This window comes from Pholcus phalangioides, unplaced genomic scaffold (assembly GCF_987345545.1).
Source record: "Pholcus phalangioides strain wild (caught in Gottingen) unplaced genomic scaffold, Ppha-v1.0 ptg000002l_1, whole genome shotgun sequence".
NCBI classification, from domain to species: Eukaryota; Metazoa; Arthropoda; class Arachnida; order Araneae; family Pholcidae; genus Pholcus; species Pholcus phalangioides.
In genome coordinates this window covers 12,328,218-12,350,042 of record NW_028301595.1, presented here as the reverse complement: position 1 = coordinate 12,350,042, position 21,825 = coordinate 12,328,218, and the positions used below count along the sequence as shown (strand labels likewise).

The 21,825-nt window shown below is 38.7% G+C and overlaps 1 protein-coding gene and 1 non-coding gene across 2 annotated transcripts in view; one reads left to right on the top strand and one right to left on the bottom strand.

Moving 5' to 3' along the window:
- The window catches only part of pan (transcription factor pangolin), a 197,374-nt gene that overhangs the window by 136,405 nt on the left and 39,144 nt on the right, over nucleotides 1–21,825 (bottom strand). The gene's annotated exons all lie outside the window — the stretch shown is intronic.
- Nucleotides 4,178–4,304, top strand: LOC149089428 (U6atac minor spliceosomal RNA). The gene has a single exon (XR_016193705.1). It is a non-coding gene; the product is annotated as a U6atac minor spliceosomal RNA (small nuclear RNA).

Below are 21,825 nucleotides of genomic sequence, written 5' to 3'. Positions count from 1 at the left end.
ACTATAACCCTTCCCTATAACTCTTCACTTGGTCGCGGCACTATGTGCACTAAATTAAGCCAAACACAAAGAACTGCGCCAAATGTAACCTACCGATGCATTTAGTAATAAAACAAACTTTTAAAAGATTCATTCCCAGAAGTCTTCTTCACGAAGAATTTTCCCTAGATAAACATAAAACGCCCATATTTAAATAATTTAACGCCCACTTGCTCCGGACAGAAATAAGAGAGACATCACTAAATGTTTATCGTCCCCCCCCCCGATATTTACCGTAGCAATGTATTTAAGTAGCCGGGCATCATAATTCATTATTTTTCATCAATATTTATCGGTAAGTATATGCAAACATTAAGTAAAGCTCCAGAAAACTCTTTTGAAACACGAAACATTTCGCCCCCACCCCCCAGTCGATTCAAATCAATAAAATTCCACCATTTAATAAAAAAAATGAAAAAATAATAATAAAAAAAAAAAAAAAAAAAATCAAGGAAAAATGGGAGCTTCTTCTAATTAAAACTCGAAAATAAGGCTGAAATGCAATGACGAACATTGGAATCGATACACAGAGAAGAGAGGAAGAAAAAAATTGTATAAATTGAATTTAAAACATGAAAAAAAATAAGAATCAGAGCGAAAAATTCAATAAAAATGTGAAATCGTTGATTGCTTATGAATGGATGGAAGCACATTCGAGCCTTAATTGAATTTTTTTCTCTCTCTCTCTCTCTTCTCCTTGGTACTCTTTTTATAATTTCTCGTATTTTGAGCAATGATTGTACATGAACGTTGAAAAAAGGGGGGGGGGGGAAACAGCCAGTAATATATCTGCATGTTGGATTAAAAAGCAGCGTGTGTGGGAAGGGGCTCTTCTCGTTAACGTAACCTCGTAGAGACTTCATCGGAATAAAATAATTACATTTACAAAAAGAAGAAAAAAAGGGGGGGGGGGGAGAGAATGAACATAAATAACAAGCCAATCGGAGAAATTGGCAATAAAATTATACAGAGTCACATATTTCGAGGCACCTTGGTTTTAATTAATATATTCATTAAAACAAAATGAATGGCTATATCTCCCCTGTTAAAAAAAAACAACCCCAAAGTTCATGAGTGCACTGAATCAGTGGTATTTTGAAACTGAACGGTGATGAATAATCGTCGACGTTTGAATCAATAGAAACGATGTATTCGCTGGGATGTTCCGAAAAGTTATTGGGAAAACTAAGTGGTATATTCACAGGATGTTCCCATAAATTCGTAAATACTAGTTTAAAAATTTCATAAAAATTGAGGAAAATTAGTGAATTTGAAAGCAGTTCGTGAAAATTTTATTCTCATTAAAAGGATTTTTTGGGAGCGCAGAAAAAAAATGCAGTTCAAATTTCTGTCGATAGAAAGAGCTGCACGAAATCAAATCACAGAATTCCGGACCTGAACCTTTCTTCAGTCTGGTGTCTACGAAACGTTCGTAACGCTTCACGGGGGAGGGGGGGAGAGAATTAGTTGGTTATTCAACAATGTCAAAATCACAATGAAAACTTTATGTAAGCGCTAGTAACAGGAAAATTGATTAATTACATGTTAATCGCACGACCTCGAAAAAACCCTTTGTAAGAATAAATTTTTTTTGCAAACCTCCATCCAAATGTACAAATTCCTTCAATATTTATGTATTTTTTATCTATTTATACAAATTTATGGGACACCCGTATTATGGCGATACCAAAAAAGGAATAAGCGATCTTATGCATTTCTGAAAGTACGAACGCTTGCTACGACAGTGGTTCTTAACCAGGAGGTCCACGGACCCCTTTGAGAGGTTTTAGGGTCGATTAGCTTAGACTAGAAAACAATTTATTGTTTTCATGTTATTTGGCCGAATAATATTCTGTGCAGAGCTGTAACCTTGATTTTCGTCGCCCGGGGCAAACATGATTTTGCAGCCTCACACGACTTTAAAATTCGATAACTTTATAACGGTGTTCTTTGTTTCCACCTAAAACGGTCGCTCTCTAAATTTTTCCGCTCGGGGGCATTTGCTCTTCCTGACACCCTCTGGTTCCGGCCCTGATTCTGCGTAGGAGTCTGTGAACTTCATCTTACTGGTAAAGTGTTTTCCTGGGTCCGGAAAGGCAGGCAGTTGGCGATGGAAAGGCAGTTCCATTGGCAGGAAAGTCCGTAGAATATAAAATCCGGGCTAATGAAACAGACGCTTCCTACGCATTTCTAAGGTTGCGCATATTTTTTGCCAGTTTCTAGGAATATGCAAGTCTTTTACCCATCTGAAAGAGTGTGAAAGTATTCTAAGCATTTCTAGGGGGCTATAGAAGTAGCCTACGGATTTTCAGTGGGGTACTTGAAGCGTAAAAGTTAGGGAATCGCTTCTCTATTCCAACGATTTTCAAACATTTTCCTCTTGGCATACCTCAAGTGCAGCAAGTGAAATATTACAAAAATTTCCTTTAAGTCTGTAGTCATGGTCATGATTTTTTTCGCAAACACATGGCAGGGTATCTAAATATCTCAATTTTTATTTATGTTTTTTAAGAAAGATTACGACGTCAAATTTACAAGAACGTGTTTTGCTGTTATCCTTTACGAAGGCTGCGATTTCACATCAAAAGCCATGCAGAGACTTTTGGATCTCCAAAGGGGTTTCGCGAAAATGCTTACCTTCCCTTGATTGAGGTATCTCCTCAAAGTTTCATGACTTTCTCGAGGGTAGTTAAAACTGTAGACAGCTCAGCAGAAAAATGAACTGAAATTATGTACACCCTGTATAAGATAACTTACTAATGAAGTTATTAAAAAGCCACTTCATGCATGACAGTTCCCTCAAACAAAAACGTCTCGGTATGTTAACAAGTCCCATGATATGCAATTCAGAAGAAAAAAAATGGAAATCGATGACTGATTATGTCATTGTGAAACCGACACGCATGTAGTTCAACGTGCAAGATTATGATCGAAACTTCTTTTTTTTTTGAAGATGCCGACTCCACATAAGAATTGAATTGCAGATTCTGTAAATTGTGATCGAGAGCTGTACCTTTATATTAACTTTTTTTTTTAAAAAAAGGCAGGTATGATGTCAAGCAGGACGCCAAGCCGACAGAAGTCCAAACCGGCGGATGCGAACTCCCCAGACCAGTGTTTCTCAACCTTTCTGAATCCAAGGACTAGTAAAATATCTGAGACAAGTCGACAGACCTTCAACTTATGGTATGAGTCGCATGACCATGCATCCCGTATTTCACGAGATATTCCTGCGCTTTTGTCCGTTCCGATTTTATACAATTGCCTCCCCCCTTTTTTTTTCCAGTGAAGCTTATTTGTAAGCTTTAGTTAAAAGGGTGAACAACGATAACTTCCATATAAACTACACTATGAAAATTATAATTAAAAATATAAATACTCGTCTTAGACCTTAAACTTTGTCATGTTCAACGTTTTTTTTCGTGAACTACATTTTAAAATTCTCTTAAGTCGACTTTAACACTCTCTTCAAGTTCCAGTAGTCCCTTAACTTAACCACTAATTCATAATTTTCAGGCATTGCTTCTGGTGATAATTGGAATTGTTCGTATTTTGCTGTAATTCTAGTCATTTTCCCGCAGTGAAAGTGATCCTAGTAATTGCAATTTTTTTTCCCCCACGAAATGCATTTTAATTTACTGCGATTTGCTGCAGTTCCCTATTTCCCGCTACTTTCACAGCAATTTCAGAAAATTTGTCATAATTTGTATTTTTTTGGCTACATTTTATATTTGACATCGCGATTTCCAGCGTTTTATTCCATTAGACGTGGTTACCCTAAGTATGATTAAACGGATATCCCGCTTGAACAAAAAAAAATTTCTTCCATAGAGACAATGTTCCCCGCTTTTAATATGTACAATAATTTCGACTTTTCCTTGCTTAATCAAATCATTCTTCAAGCGTCAACTGTTAACACACAATGTTTTTATGGATTGAAACATTTGGAATTTTAATGGGAAATATGTTAAGATTTAAAAAATATATATATATGCATTTCACACAGAGTAGGTACTGGCATCTAAGTAGTCTTCAATACGCACATTTAATTATTTTTTTTTTAGGACAATATAGGCGCTGACTTCCATAAATGAAAGGTATCATGATCATTGCCATTAATAAATATAATTTTAATTTTGTGTTGTAAGGAAATAGAGAAAGTTAGCACTCTCCTTGTCAAGGACGGAATGGCCTCTGGGCCTACAAGACAAATACGGTTATAAGGCACAGTCACTTACTTCGAGACCACTTAACCAAAATTTATTTTCTCAGCCACCTCGTTGGGCATTTTGCCTGTTGTGGTATTTGTATTTCGCTTCCGATGCCTGATTTATTCGAGAAACTTCATTAATATTGATCGTTTTCATCACTTTTAAATATACAAACTATACCAACGTTGTAAAATGACAATTGGATTGTTCCCCGCATAATCGGATATTGTGTGCTGGAATCGTTGATATCCGATTAAGTGGGGCCGACTGTGTATTGCCTCCCTTACAGGAAAGTGCTTTGAAGCTCTACGGAAATACTACAAAAAAAAAATTATAATAACAATTTGGTCAACAGTAGCCAAAAATTGCGAGAAAAACAAAATAGGAAGCTTCCTTCGTTCGTATGTTATGGTAGGGCTGTCATACGCACTACGTTTTAAACTGGCAAAGCATGTCGTGCGTGACACGCGGACATGGGCCGCCGTGTCACGGACTAAAAGTACCCGATTAAACAGGTTATAAAAAGAACTAGTAGCTATCTTTTTTCATAAAAGAATAAACAATCTGACAATGGACCCGTTGATAACATATTGAAAATGAATGTACATAATACAATTTATATAACGACTCGTGAGCCGCCGCTGGAATCCATGTCTCTCTCTCTCTCGACGTTGACGTCGCTCACGCAATGATGGGAAGTTGAATTACGTAATGATTATGCGTGTTATTATTCAAGTTCGGGAGAGAGAGAGAGAAAATATTTAAACGTGCTCGGCATTTGCGTGTGCTTGACTTTTATCAACGAACAGACGTCAATTCCGAAGCTCCGATTCTAGAGCGAGCGAGTTTGAATGCAACGATATTTTTTCGTCTTTCAAAACAGCCGAAATTCTACTGAAGAATATTGACCTGTATCCAATGGGCTAACAATGATCCCGATCTATGGGCACTGACACAAAACTTAGGGGGGAAAAAAAAGATGTCATTCAAAAGTTTCAACGATGGCTATATTCAGCAGGAAAATGATCCAATGACAATGGTTTTCCTGTAATCAATGCAAAGTAGGAGCCTTCTCAAAAAAGCGACGATTTCTTTTCTTTGTAGAAATAATTTCCCCAACAATCAATTTCTCAAAAATGATGTTAGTGAACAGTTTCTTTTGTTGACTCACTTTCTGACAAAGTTGCTGTTGGTGAAACTGAACGAGTAAAATTGACGATCAAACAACGCTTTCACTGAAACCGACTATCAAACATTGTCCTGGGTGAAATTTAACGTTAATGTTTTGTTTTGTCATAGTTGAGTTTTTACCGGCAAAAATGAGTGACAAAAAGTGGAAAAAAACAGGGCAAAAATTGGTAAAAAAAGGGAGAAAAAAAAATATTTTACAACAATATTACGTTATGGGTATTTATGCAATTATCAATCATTGGAACTACAATCATACAGTTTTTCCACTATTTTCTTTACCTCTATTAATATTATTGAAGTCAGTCAATAATATTAATACAGGTCAACGCTCGTTATAACGACCCCCCATCTTTCCATCGAACGCAGACATTATATTGGGTGGTTGTTATATCGAAAGGTAAACATACAGGATATTTTATATACGGAAGGCATTTGGGACTTATCCTACCGGTCGTTGTAATGGAATGATCATTATAACGAGCGTCGACGGCAGTATCAATTGGGGAAGCTTTTCGTGTAAAAATGTGTATTTTGATCAAAACTTTTTAAGCATGGTTTTTATAACAAGCTCATTTCCATTAACAATTTACTGACGCTTATCAAAACTAATGAATGAAATGAGAACATTCTCACTTCTGTGATACAACTCATATCAATTCATGTTGTTGGGTTTCATTAAGAAAAAGGCATTAAGGCATGTTTTATGAATAACCTGTTTACAAGCAACTTGCTTGGTAAAATTGGTTTTTATTCATATTTATCTCTAACCCTTTTGTCTAATTGAAAGGAAAGCAATCGGCAAAAACAGCGCCGATTCCAGAGGTTAAAAAAAGTTTTAAATAATTCACCCTCGTGAAGATTCGTAGAACCTGCTTCATGAAAGTACAAGTAAAAATTCTTTTAAATTTTGCCACTGGCAAAAATATGGCGAAAACTGTTTTTGCCGGGACGGTTCCACTATGGAGAAAATTTTCCAGCCCTGGGTGAGATTGACCATCAAACAATATAATAAGATGAAATTAACCTTCAAATAAGCATGTTGTGAACGAATTGGCCATCAAACAATACGTTCGGTGATTTTAGACCAGCCATCTTCAACCTGTTAATCGCGTGGAACACGGTGCTCCCCGAATCACGAAGAGTGCCCAGTGCTCGTGTTCAATTCCGTGCTCCCAAGCACATGATCAACGCTTCACTTAAACACACTGTAAAAATTTCATTTAAGGATAACAATTACGGCAGATTTCAGGCACACACACACACTCATGCGTATGTCAGTCGCATAAGGGTGCTCTTCGTTTGATGATGGGTATATAGGCAGTGCTCGCGATTCGAGAAAGGTAGGAGACCACTGATTTAGCAGACCAAACAATGCTTTTAATGAATTTTGATCAACAAACAAGCTTTTGAAGAAATCGGCAATCAAACAATCCTTTAGAAGAGATCGACAATCAAACAATGATATAGGTAAAATTGGCATTCAAACAAAAATGCTGTTGTGAGGATTTGACCTTGAACAAAACTTTCGTGAATTTGTTGGTGAAATAAAGTGCTCACAGAGTTGAATCTTGATCGCAGGAGATCGTGATTTCCGAATCAATTCTGCAGGTGCTCGTTCCGGGCAACGACAGCAACCTCAGCTCTGACACCACTGTCAGAGCTAAGATGCACTTTTAAGCTCATTGCAATTCATCTTGTTTCACAGATGGTGTTTCTATTAAAATATTCATTAATTAGATTTTTTTTAAAAACCAGTATATGATGAATGCGAATTTTTGTAGCTATCGCAGATATCACTGTCACGTCACTCCACACGTCAATGGTTCAACATTTCGATCGAAATCTCACCGCATGTAAATACTGACGATACTTCAGGATGAGAGCCGGTGACAGAAGAGGACACTGCCAAGAAAATCTGCTTGATGGTCCCTTTTATTTCAATCCTTTCCACATTTAGAACTTAAAAATAACCACAATCAGAATTAGTTACTCGTAAATAGTACGGTTACTCTATTAATGGCATAACTCTGAGAAACAAACACATAGACCACGGTCTCTGTGTCAAAAAAAACAAAAAAAACAAAACAAAGCGGTGCTGACCTTACGCAATCTTGAGATTTACACTCGAAAATACACCAAAAGAATTCAATGAAGTACAAAGACAATCGCATATATAAAAGTAGAAAACAATGAGAGAAATGCACAAATCTAAACCGGACGTAAATGAAATGCCAGCGGAAAGTTTATTTAGCTTACGCCACTGGAAAAAAAAAAAAAAAAGAGGGAAATATTTTAAATCAGAAGCCAAACGAAATTCTCAAGAATAAAAAACAAGGTAACATTCATCAGACAGCCAACTATGTTCAAGATTCTTCACCACAAGATTCTTATTTTTCTTCACTAGAAAAGCGACGACCTAAAACATAAATTCTTCAAACTCTTATGGTGTAAGAAACGCGCTTTATTTACTTTTATTGCACTTTTTTTTTTTTGCTTTTCTTTGCGCCTTAAAAACTTCCTGTGCTTAAATATATATGAAGCGGCGAACACGTGCAGCTTCCTTGCTAATTGTCCCGTTTATTTTTAAACGCACACTAAAAAAGAACTCTGGCAATTAAAATGGGAGACACACACACACACACTCTCTCTCACATTTGGGGGGGAAAAAAAAGAAAGGTCTCTCTTCCCAATGATGATGACAAACATTGCAACAAGACAAAGGATTAGCTCTTTTCCTGTCTTCTCTTCAGGCGATTTTCGCTCATCAGGCATTCCCTCTAACCATCAAGAAACGATCCGTCACTCAGATTGCCTCCGAGCTAAGTACATATTAGCTGCTAGTGGAAGTATCTGCAAGAATCTGCCGGACACCTGTTTTGTTCATTAGTATCATTGTCATCATCACCAGCCCATTAAAAGCCGCATCGCACCCAGATGGCGTTCATTTACACGCCGAATTTCGGACTTCCTCTCGGATTATTGAATGACCATAGGCGATTTTATGGTATTGCCACCCTTCTCCCTATCCAATCACTCCACAAATTTGTCACCCTGGACTATAGCCCGCTTAGCACAAGTCTTCAAGTCCTTCTTTTGGTCACTCTTTGGTTGTTCACTTAATTGGGCACTCTTTGGTTGTTCACTTAATTGGGCACTCTTTGGTTGTTCACTTAATTGAACACTCTTTGGTTGTTCAATTAATTGGTCACTCACATGCTTGCGCACACTATAGTTCACTCTTTTGATCACTCACATGCTTGCAAACTCTCTAGATAACTCTTTTGGTCATTCACCTCCTTGCTCCTCTCACCCATCGGCCTAACACTTTGTTCTCTGGATCACTATTTCGATCACGCATCTTCGCAAACTCTCTATGTCAATCTTTCGGTTGCTTACGGACCTAGTTCTCTTGCCGTCTAGGTCACTCTCATGCTTGAAAACTCTTTACCTCACTCTTTTGGTCACACTCAGATCTAGTCTTTCGCTCTCTAGGTAGAAATGGATTTTTGTGGGCTATACAAATTTTGCCGCCTGGGCCCGATGTGTGTGTCCCATTGTAATTTTTTATCTTACCTACATTCGCTATAGGAAAAGGCTTGTGAAGAGTCCTAGCCTGCCCATTCGCTGGATTTGAGGTTCATGGCCGCACAGGGCCTCAAAATATTAGGGCCGTAAAAGTTTATCACCATGAACGGAACTGTTTTATCAGGACTGCTGAACAAATTCTGTGAAATTTCAAGCAGCTATGTGGGAACACGTGCGTCGTCGCTCATAAAAAATTAACATTGAAAGCTTTTTAAAATTTTTGGTATTTTTACATGCCCGGGCCGGTCATGTAGCCGAAAAATGCCCAGTCAACGTTTTTACATGCCCCGGCAATACATTTCTCAAGCCCTATCACTCAACTGCTTGCACACTCTTCCGGTCATTCACTGACCTAAGCCACCAATCTCTGGAAAGAGGTGGATTTATGGTTTTGTTACCCTTCTCTAATTTTCCTGACCCTTCTCGTATTTCCCAAATTTTCCACCCCACCGAAATAGCCGCCCTGGGCTATACCCGCACATATATTTATATATAGCTTTTCCCCGTAAATATGCCTGTGCCATTGACCATTTCGGACGAAGGATTTGTTCGCCACTGAATCGAATATCATCTCGTGCAACAAGTGGCGTCACATCCATGTTTTCCCTCTCTCTCGTGGGAAGATATGGTTTTAGAGCCTGGCAATGGTCTGTGTGGGTTCCATATAACTGCACGCGAAAACTGCCACCGAGAGATAAAAGAAAAATGATTCATTGCCAAACGCTGTAATTATGTACATGGCAGTTGACGCTGTAGGCGTGAACTCACAAGCCAAAAAAGACGCGAAAAGGTTGCGTGCAAGTTGGCAAAAGTAGAATTGAAATCACGAACATTGGTCGTAGTAAGGTAGCCATGCACGTAAATAAAGGAGAGAAAACCATTATCTCTCATTAGTCGCAATCACGGCTTCTGAACAGTCTGTCAAGCTTTTCTCTCTCATCGCCCTCTTTGCTGCGATCCCTCATGGGATCCAATACAGTATCTGTAGACTGTCGACCCCTTAATCCAGGGGATATTCTGTAGGCCAGGACTCAAACTTGGGCAGTAGAGGCTCCTGCATCCCGAGATGGGTCGCATAAATTAACTCACAAGCCGGTTATAAATCCATTTGTTGCACTGCTGATTTCAGGAGGGTCTTATAACGATTTTGGCCGCCTGGGCAGGGCACAGATATTTTTGAGGCCAGCCATTTTTCTTCACCCATCATTTTATATATAGTATTTGCTTTTTGGTTTTTTTTTTGGAGGAGGGGGGGGGGGGGGTTAGGTGTCAAACATGGCATGACAATTATCTATACGGAAACATAAATGAAAATTAAGGATCAATGAGAATTTGGAATTGATGAAAGTCATGAAAAGACGAGAATTGGAAATTAATGAAAATTCACACACACATGCAGGATGAGAAATTTTAAATTAATGAAGGACGAACATAATTGGGAAATAAATGAAAAATTCGGACACTGAGAGAATTCAAAATTAATGAACCAACAAAATTCCAAAATTAGTGAAAATTCAGACATGAAGAGAATGTGAAATTGATTAAAATTCTCATCATGTCTAATATGACATGAAAATAATGAAAATTCAGACAAGAGAAATTCAAATTATGGAAATTCAGAAGCGATGAGAATTTGAAATTAATGAAAGATCGAAATAATCCTAGAAAAGGTGAAAATTATGAAGTTGTGGAAGAAATAAATGAAAATTAGTGAAGGGTTACAATAGATTGGGCTCCCCACTGTTTGATTCAAGGCCCCGTTAGCCCTTCTTGTTCAGACACTGTACACTGGTTTCAGTTATGTCGATAACTAAACACTTCGTTAATCAGAAATGTTTTTTTTAAATAATTTTTTAATAAAAAAAAGACGATGGGTCACGAAGTTGGGCATCTTAATTTCGGGCAGCGGCTGAAAAGGGTTAAGAACCCCTGCTTTCATGCGTTGCACTGCCCTCCCCAGGAAGCTAAATATCCTCCAAACTTTAGGAAACGAAAAACTTGTAAACTTAGATTATGTCGAAATTTTTAAAAATATATAATTTTGATCAATATTTTTATTGAATAAATTGATAATTTCCATGATCTTCCACATGCGGAGATGCATTTAATTTTCCATCCACTTACTCTGTCATGGGTCCGTGCTTTGAGTGAGTGAAAGTTACGGTAGAAGCAAAAAAAAAAAAAAAAAAAAATAAGCGGGCTTGTAAATGCGGGTAGAAATCTCCGCCCCATTTCACTTTTGCCAGGGGCTCACGTGCGCCACTGCCAAAAAAGCCCGAGCTCAGGAGGATGGAATACGCTCTGGAAGGCGTTCAGAAAAGCAATGGTGCGTTCCACCAACAACTGTCATCACGTTGTTAAAGGCAATGACGGTGAAAAGGGCGGGTAGAAAAAAAAAAAAAAAAGAGTTCTCAAACACAAAAGCGCACACATCGCTGCTAGATATATTAGTAGAAGAGCGGAAACATAGGTGTTTAAACACTATACTGACAGGCTGTCGTACAGTTAAAGCAACTCGATACAGTATCCTCCGGGAGGGAAACAAATTATGATCTATGACCACTTTTTTCTTTCATATCTGTAATAATTCTGCCACGGTAGATTCAAAGCAATGCGAGCCACCTTAACAACCGAAATCAAAACTGCACGCAGAACAATGAAGATGGATATGCCCCTGTACACAAAGGAACCGAAGAGTGTCTCTTAACCCTTTATATCCTGACGGTTAGGTAATTTGTTTTGGACTGACTAATTGTTTGAAAAACACTGTTGTTCCCCCCCCCCTTTCTTTAATTAGAACTAAAATGTTCTGAACAAACAATTTACATAATAATGAATAGTTATTTTTAATTTATTATAATTTTCTTATTCCACTTTTCATAATGTCGGATATAAAGGGTTAAACCAGTAAATTGATTCTGGGGCGATGCATAATCCTGAGGGCTATCAGGATCTGCCTATAACATATTGGTTTAGAGTAGATATTCCATAAACGTACGCAGGATTTCCTCTAAGAGAACGGGAGTGTGTCACTCCCCCTCAATCATATTTGGTCCTAACTACCCCCTTCTCTTCGAAAATTCTCAGCGCCCTTTGAATGTATAGTTCCCCCCCCCCCCCGCTAAACGGATAAAATCCTTCGGCATCAAAATTTCGCATAGAGACAATGTTAAAGTTCTCCTCCCGCTTAATATGATTATTTCAACGATTCCCCCCTCCGCTTAATCGAGTATTAAACTTGACACGTCAACTATTAATACACATCAACCACTATACAATGTTTTTAATAAATGAAACATTTAGAATTAATCAAAAATATAACACTAAGATTGAAATTTTTTTTTTTTGAGAGTAGATATTGGCCTCCAAGTATTCAAGTTATTTTTAATGCGTACATTTGATTATTTTATTTTTGTTCCCTGTTGAGTCAATAGAGGGCGCTAACTTTCATAATGGAAAGTAAAAATAGTAGGTACTGTGATCATCTTAATTAAATATAATTTTCCATTTCATTTTTTATGTCTGATTTATTCGAGAAGCTTCATTAATCTTGTTGCTTCATCAGTTTTCAACATACAAACTATACCAACGTTGTGAAATGGCAATTGAATTCATTGTTTCCCGCATAATCGGGTATTGTGTGCGCTGGAATCGATGATATCCGATTAAGAGGGGCCGGCCGACTGTACGTCTTGATGAAAACCTTTAGTTTAGGGGGTCCTTAATCATTAGGCTCCGTGAACGGTCTATTCCTCTTAAGTTAGGACCTTGGACAAACATGAATTTTTGGGAAAACAGACAGGTGCATACGCGGGGAGGGAAGCTATTCCCACCCAAACCTACTGACTAGTCGAAGTGAGAAAGAACAAAATATATCGATGACGAGTTTGATTTGACAAAATGCGTCCTTATACTCGTGATAAACACGTCTATCAATTCAAAGACAATACCGAAACTGGAGTCATACGTATACAGAAAAGATTTACGATAATATATAGAATATCCTCCGCAGAAGTCCGGGTTTACAAAACAACACATGCATGATATTAAATGTGCAATATATCGAATGCCGGACACAATCCCTCCGGAGCAGGAGCAAGTAGCACCTCGGTTAAATTTTCAAATTCCACCGGAAAAGCCAGCGTAAATAAATAATATGTCACCGATGCATACATATTCCTAGGAGCATCCTCCCCCATGCCTCCCCTTAAAGCTCAAATTTTGCATCTAGCGAATATTCAATACCCCCCGAATGAATGAATCATTTCGCCTCCACACGCGAAAATTAGCTCATTGCGATATCAACCGAGCCCTCCACACCCCACCAGGTACGCACACCATCACAATAGCAGCCATTTATGATCACCAGGAGATGGAGGAAGAGTAAAGGATTATTGGGGGGGGGGGGAAGAGAAAGGTGCATATATATATATGTGCTACAACTGCACGTTTCCCACTCACACATACCAAAACACGTTATCCTATTCAACACACAGCAAAGGCAAACAGCATTATTACCAAGCAAACGGACGACCCAAAAGCTCTTCACATGTTGGCAATAGCGTAACGTATTATTGGCAGGGGCTAAAGAGAATAATCCCAATAACGTATTCAGTTTACCCCGTTGCTTTCGAAACCACGTCAATCGGTGGACGGTTTTCCTCGCTTCCCCCTGCATGTTCCAAAATGCTCATGCACAGGACTGGAATTCGTTGGCATCGTGAACGTCCTCATGGTCACATGCTACGGATTCGAGTCCGGGACAAGAATAGGATATGGCACTTCTATTATTTTTCCGTAAAGTCAAACAATAAAATAATGTATAGACTGCCATGACCGGGAAGACAAACCTAAATAACTTCAATGGAGTGAGAAACCTTTCATCTTTTCAAGGAACATTACGCATAAGCCCACTTATATAGAATGTGAACATCACGAATATCATTCTGGCCCTAGTCTGAGCCATATAACATCCTTCACATTTTTGCTCGACTTCTCCACAGTAAGACCAGATTATAGATATGCAGTACAGTAGAATCCCGATATAACGATATTCCGCGGACCAACGGTAAATATTATTGGGGGGGGGGGGAGATTACCGTTCTAATTGTACCAAGTGACAGCATAAGGCTCTGCTCACACGGAGATACTGATGCTGCCTGGATAAGAGAAGAATCGGTATGCAGATGACCCAACACGTATATTTCTACAGCACCACTCAGACGGACGAGACCCAAGAGTATTTGCAATTGTATACAATTCTTACGAGTCCGGTTGACTAGCGAACTCGTAGTCGCTGGTATTATATATATATTTGTTATTTTCTTAAAATACAATAAACGCTGATACTACAGCCATGAGCCTTTACATCGGCCGGTTCTTCCAGCATACTCACAACCCCTTGGGGGTAACCAGCTTATATCTCCCATGGAAACAGACCGGGAGTATGTTTGGTGACGGTGGCTCACTAGCGCCATTGCGTGCCAAAAATCTTCTCTACTCCTGTATCGCGATCATGAAAAATTATAAAAGTTTGTAGGGTGTTTTGTTGTAGATGGCATTGTACGTGATACTCTTACCCCCCCCCCCCCACCTCTACATTTTTCTCATGTAAACAACTGGTTTCTTTGTGAATGATTCAATATTAGATCACTTTGATCATTTTTGTCGTACCACGGTTATTTCCTGCACATGAGGACTAACACCTACAGTTTCCTGCTGATTTCGAATGGTAGCGTTCGACATTTTTGCCCTTTTATACTCGCCGAGAGACTGGTGTGCTATCCCGTCGGTGTGGGACTTCATGCGGTAGCAATTTTTTTCCTGTGGTGATGTTGTCACTGTTGTACGCCCGTGTGGGGAGAGATTTTGACAAGAGCGAATCGGGTATCGAATTCGCGATACCTTTTAACAATCTGTGATATTTTAATATCTTATCGACCTGACCTACCGCGTCCTGGTTCGCCATTCTTGGGTCATTATGTCTCCTCGCTTGTTAATATGCGTTTATAAATTATTTTTGATAAATGTCGTATCTTCTCATTACACGGTGTTGGCCATTATTCTAGTGATCGTGTGAAAGAAAGATATTAAAAACGTCATTTTTCGGCGCGATTTGTACCACCAGAAATGTTCCAAACTATATGGAAGGGTCAGTGTGACCCCCCTCACGTCTTTCTAAGTATATCCGTCCTTATCTCCGTTGCTAAGAAAGATAATGAAAAAAAGCTTGGGTGTACGCTAAGAACATGATAATTCAAGAAAAGTAAAGCTTTCGGTTCATTCTTACTCGAGATATGAGAGCAGAAAGAGCGCGCAGGGTCACACAGACCCTGTCCGTTTTTGTAGTATTAACGTATTTATTTTGTCAGATTGAAATTCACAAATTAATCATTACACATCCCCCCGTCGCAAATCCATACATGGAAAATGCCAACGTCCACCTCCTGCCAAACTTGTCCAAACATCCATAGATTCCAAATACGAACAACGTACAACCACAGCTGCGGCAGTGAAACTAACTACCAAAAGGGGTTAAAAAGAGTTGACACAACAACTGTATTATCGATTCATGAAACACGTGCGACCACAAACACACAAATGTCCGGCAAGGGAAGCTGGCACGCAAAACCGATTACAAACGGCTCCAAATCCGAAAAATTAACATCTTTCTCTATTGCCATGTCGCTCCCCCACCCCGATGAAAGATGTGCTTTTCTCGCCCCAAGGCAAGAAAAAAAGACCTTTCTTCCAGTGAACAAAAGACCAAAAATGACAGGAATAAACGCATTTTCCAAGCAAAAAAAAAAAAAAAACACACACACACACACACCCTATACGCAAGTCGCGCCTCTGGAACGCGACAACAAAAGCTTGTTGGACCTGTCACATTGTGAGAAACCACAATAGCGACTTATGCACAGGTGGCGGGTTGATACAAATACCTTTATATTCGGATGCGAGGCGATAAAAAAACGCGAGGGAGGGAGATAAGGCAATACATATAAAAAAATATTCTACAATGCCGTTTTTGGAACACAAGGAGCCCGTTTTTACAGCTTGTTGTGTAAACACGGCGGGGGGCTGGCTCCGGAGCCAACCATGCGAGCAACGAGCAGAATAGAATGACTTTTCTCGAGATGAGATAGCGATGCACAAACGCCGTCTTCGAGGAAAGGATGAGCGTCACCATCGAAAAAAAAAAGACCTTCCACCTCGATCATTTAACATTAATACATACGCATGACCATGAACATAATTTAAGATACTTTTTTTTTTTCGGTTTCCAGAAATTCAAATCGAGTCATACTCGAAAATTTTACAAGTACGCGGACAACGATCGTCGAACTTCCAAGACTGGTGTGAGGGAGAGTTGGAGGCATGCCCCCCCACATCCTTGGGCAGACCTCCAAACCAGACTTTTCATGGGCCTTTCTTTCTATAATGAATTTATAGCATGAAGAAATGATAGCAATTGTTCCGGACCCTAGGGTTGAAGCCCTGTCAACCCCACCATGGCCCTCACATCCTGGGGCAGGGATCCTACGCTGGGATCTGTGGCGGTCCCACAAGCCAAATCCCTTCTATAATGAATTTATAGCATGAAAAAACAAAAATGATGCTAATTGTCCCGGGCCCTGTCAGCAACACAGTCCATGAGTGGATGTCATAGTATTCATTAGGCACCTCAATCATACCATTCGAATTCAACAATCGACGTTATTGGTTTAGGTCACGGGTTGACAACTCTCAGGCGTCAATTCGTCACGTTGACTGAAAAACTAGTTATTGGCCCACTAAAATTTTCTGTGCGTGATTAGCCAACTGGAATCTGTGAGCAGCACAAAATGTCTGTGTGTGAGCGTTTGAAACTTGAAAAGAAGCCACCGAATCATTTCGGTTTGTTCAAATGACTTTTGGATCCTAAAAGTTTTTTTTTTTGGCACCTAAATTTTTTGTTTGGTTTGTTAAACCCTGCTTCAACCCTTTCAGACTCAAACATTTAATTTTTGGAATTTTCAGTGTTTTCGCATTTCTGATACTTGAAAAAAAGCACTAAAAACCTATAAATGTCAGCAAATCTTCATTTAAAGAAAAAAAATCAGTTTCAGTAAATTTTTTTTTTTTGTGAACAAATAATTCACACCAAATTTTTTCAGCCAAGATGTTGCAGGGTGTATTCAAATTCAAATAAATTTTTTCCAGAATTTTACTGCTAAATTTTATATTAAAAAATCACACTTTCTCCTGGAAGCCATCTTAAAAATCCCTAATTGTAATTGAACACTAACTACCAACTGAATAATTTAGAGCAGCGTTCCTCAACCTTTCGGAACCCAAGGACCAGTAAAATATATGAAACTATTCCACGCACTTACAGCATGAGCAGGGCCGTAGCGTGAATTCTCGGAGACAAAGGGAAGACTTTCTTGCCGCCCCCCCTCCTCCTGAAAGGGTTATTACTGTGCAAAATAAGTAAATTTTTTATGGGCGCCCTTCATTTGGCTGAGGACCCTGGAGCAGTGTGTTTAGTTACGGGCCTGAACGTGAGCATCGTGAACATTTGGTCCGTATTCTGTTTTTCTTTTCATACCACTGTCAGAACAACAGTTCAACTTTAAGGGCTGCCCTCTGATGAAAGCCCACAAAGTTCATATTCGCCATATTTCAAACTCAAAACTAACTCAGGGCTTAAAACTCCCCGAGATCAGTAGAAAAAAATTCTACAGTGGGAAAAAGTATCTCACACATTTGTGGTATCACGGTCTGAAAGGGTTATGAATTTATCGGATTTGCCATATGGTTGCTCTGCGGCTGAGAATGAGCATAAACTGGTGTTTTTGAAGTGAGCGTCGCCAACCTCTCTCAAGGCACCGTGGCGAGTTAGAGATAATGATTTGTGTGCGCCTATTTATGCTTTGGAAAGTGATTCTTTTATTCGGGGAAATATCTATCAAACTATTCTGGAAAGTCACAGATGACAAAATTTGAGAACCATTGGCAAACGTAGGTCGCTACTCGTAAATGGGTTTAAAATCCTTTTGGTAAAACAACGATCAAGATGTCATGAAAATACGGCATTTTATCTGTACATGGGGAACAAATTCAAATTAAACCCACAAAAGCAAATTCGGATAATTATAATTCTATAGCCTAAAAGAAATGTCACCTCTAAAAGTGCACCGACATTTTCGCTAGATATTTTCCAGTGGAGATGGAAGCCAGTCTAAATAAAATTTTCTGTGGGCGTCCCATGGTCCGTACAAAGACAGAAGAGCTGACAAGAGCTCAAGCCCTTGGGTACAGGATGAATTCTGTTTTTTTTTTTACATTATACTTTTGGTTTTGAAAACTTTTTATACTTTTACTGCCTTATATGTATATATATAATATAATATTTAAATTATACTTTTTCTACCTGGTGCGACCAAATATTTCGACATGGGGGGGGGGGGGGTCTGTAATGGTTCCCAGTAAAATCTGCTTGATCATTTACTTAACCAAAACTTCGGAAAAAAGAAATAATTCGAAACATTGACTTCACATTTTTAAAAAACTTCAAAATTTTCGAGCTTTTTCTCCCTTCACAGAATTTTTCCCTAAATTTCATCAATTATTTGCTGATTTTCCTTAATTTTGCCAAATATTTTACATTTTCCCTGACTTTCCAGGGTCGCTAGGAACACCGTAAGCCCAGAATACGTCGTGACTAAGGCCGTAAAAGCCTTCATTCTTCTATCAATGATTCGGCATTTCAACCATACTGGCAGAAAGTTGAATACAAATATTTCCTGCACAGTTCTTGAAGACAGCTGTCCAGTTCACGAAACTGATACCTTGTTGAACGGCGAACTTTATTGGAGAAACTATAAACACTTAACATGTTAACGTGGTGAATCAATGCCACCCATAAACCAGCTAGCCGATGTAGCTTCCGGAATGATGAAAATCTCCTAATTGCCCAGGAGAATTAAGATGTAGGATGCTTATGGAACAGGAATGTGTGCCTAGAATGAGCTAAAACACCTGGGTGTCCGAACATGGGCTGACTTGGACCAGGACTCCATGTGACGCAAACATGACATCGATTCGTCGTTCTACGGCCTACATGCCTAACTTGTGACATCCAACGAACGCAGACGGACCGCCACCAACGGAACTTTGATTATCGAGTCCAGACGTGCCAAGGACGCTATAATATCAATTTAGATTTCGATTCTTAGATCATAATTATTCCGTTGATTTATACTCCTGTAATTCGACTTGTTACTCTGATATATATATATATATTTAATTAAAATTCCGGATGCACTCATCTTTCGGGAACGCTTCGATATCTCCTTGAGATGGGAAGCGGGGTGTGTTCGGTCCTTCAATGTTGAATGTCCAGTTCGCAAATTCATAAATACGTTTAGTAAAACCTCAATGTGTTATGGCCGAATTTCGGACATGATCACGTTTATTGAGATAGGAAAGGGCTAGAAAGGGGGAGGGCTGAAGCTAATGAGACTAAAAACATGCTTGTCGGGACCATCTGTCTCACCAATTTCATATATAAATCCAAGTGATATGAAAGCCCACAAATTATTTGCATTATTTCTTTCGACACTGTACACGCGTACATCCTTTCAGTTTACACGTATCTTAAAACATGAACAAGTAGAAAAACTATTTTAGTTGTTCGGAATCAATGAGTTCTCGAGTCATATTTGGTTCAAAAAAAAAAAAAATTCAGCTTTCTGTACCCATTAGACTCGAAGAGAGAACAAACTGCAGCGTTTTCAAAAATTCGAGTCGAAATTGAATAGTCGATCAAAATATGAATAAAATTGGAATTTGTTTGAGCGGTCACGCGTCGAGCAACCCACCAATCAGCGACTGATGAAAACGACAATATCAAGAAAGTGGGGGAATCCATCCACCAAGGAAAGGAACCCACCGATCTAGAACAACGAATTCCGTGCTTGGAATTAATGAAATGGCCATCACATTGGATCGTTCGAGACCATTGAGCAGAAGTTATACATTTTCTGTGTCTTACATTGTACTTTGTTTGCAGAAAAACACACGCTTAAGGAGCGATATTTTCCTCAACGAAATAAACCTCGCATCGCGATACAAGCGCATACCAACACAGAATATCCCCCCCCCCTTTCCATCGACATAAAAATATATTTGAACCAGAATAGATCGTAGTGCCCCCTTTTTTAAATGAGATCGAATTCAAAGTATCTCAAACACTGTTATTAACAATTTTTCGAACAGGAGAAGAAAAAAAAAATTATCTAAGGTGAATTTATTCTATTAATGATGAGTTTTCTTCAATATATCTGTAACTATTAAATTTCACTTATTCCAAAGACAGTTCATTTCACAAAATACTTATAGCATTATTCACTTTGCAATAACATTTTTGGCTGTGAGAGATTCAACAATGTCTTGCACAATATTCGTCACCTGGCAGTCGAGCGGTTAGCGTGTGCAGGTCAGAATCTGTAAATTCCGGTTCAGACATTGAGATGTGTGCTAACAATTTACCTGTACGAATCGCGCCGATCTCTTGGAAAAAACAAAGATTATATTAATACTGCATCCTCAACGTATCTGATGTTTATGCAAACTCAAATATTCAACACTGTATTTTGATGCTAATTCATCTTCGAACTTTCAAGCAATGCTAATGCAAACTCAAACTTTCAACAATGATTTTAATCCTAATGCATCTCCAAAAATTTGACAATGTCGGATGCTTGTGCAAACTGTAAAGTTTTAGCAATTTTTTCGATGCTAACGCAACCTCAAACTTTCAACAATGTCTTTTTGATTAGGGCTTGACAAATCCCAAACCACCAAGGCGACTATAAAATTGGTATTGAGGCCAAAATTTTCTATATTTGATTGGTAGCCGAGTGTTACCGGCTACCAATAAATATAGTTAAGGCCGGGATTAAACTATAAAAGTTTTGCAAAAGCTCTTTGATAAACCTTGAGAAATGCAAAACATGAGCGTGTAGGTTACATTCGAGCGAATGTTACCAATAGGCTTATTGGTTGTTTCATTCAAATTTGTATAAAAGATCTTTTATCACTTTCATAGTGTAATGCCGGCATAAGGAGGACACAAAAATTTTTTCATGAGGATGTTACTTCCAACATGAAAAAAGGTAATTATATATGTCCTAGAAAAGAAAAAAAACATTTAAGACAATTTTTCTTGCCAAGTTCTTTGGAAATGTGGCTGCCACGGAAATTTTTATCTTTATTTCTGTGTGATGCTAATGCAAATTCAAACTTTCAACGTGCTCATGCTAATACATCTGACTTTAAATACCTTTCAGTCTCTTTTATATTCTCAAGCTTCCAACAAATTCTTCAGCACTGTTACATTCTCAAAAATCCAGAAAAATCTCAAATACTAGTTAAGTATTACATGGTTATATATATAGTTGCTGAATTAAATTTCAGACAATGTTTCTATGGCGATAATTGTACGAGTCAGGCCACCACCATCCATAGCAGAAAGCCTGCATGCGAAGCTCGTGACGTCCCTCAAGGTGGTCATCTCGCCTATAGCCATTGGATATAGCAGGCCGACACACATGCGCCATTTTCACTTTTTTTTGTAGTATGTATATCCACAGGTGCCAATTCACAGACTTCCAAAATCTGTAGTTTCGCATGTGATGGCATATTGCGCATCAAAGAGAACAATGTCGCTCTGGAAGTAAACTAAGGGATCTTTTTTTGGGATTGCATCCGGTGACCATATAGTTTTTTTTTCCCAGGACGCATTTTTCGT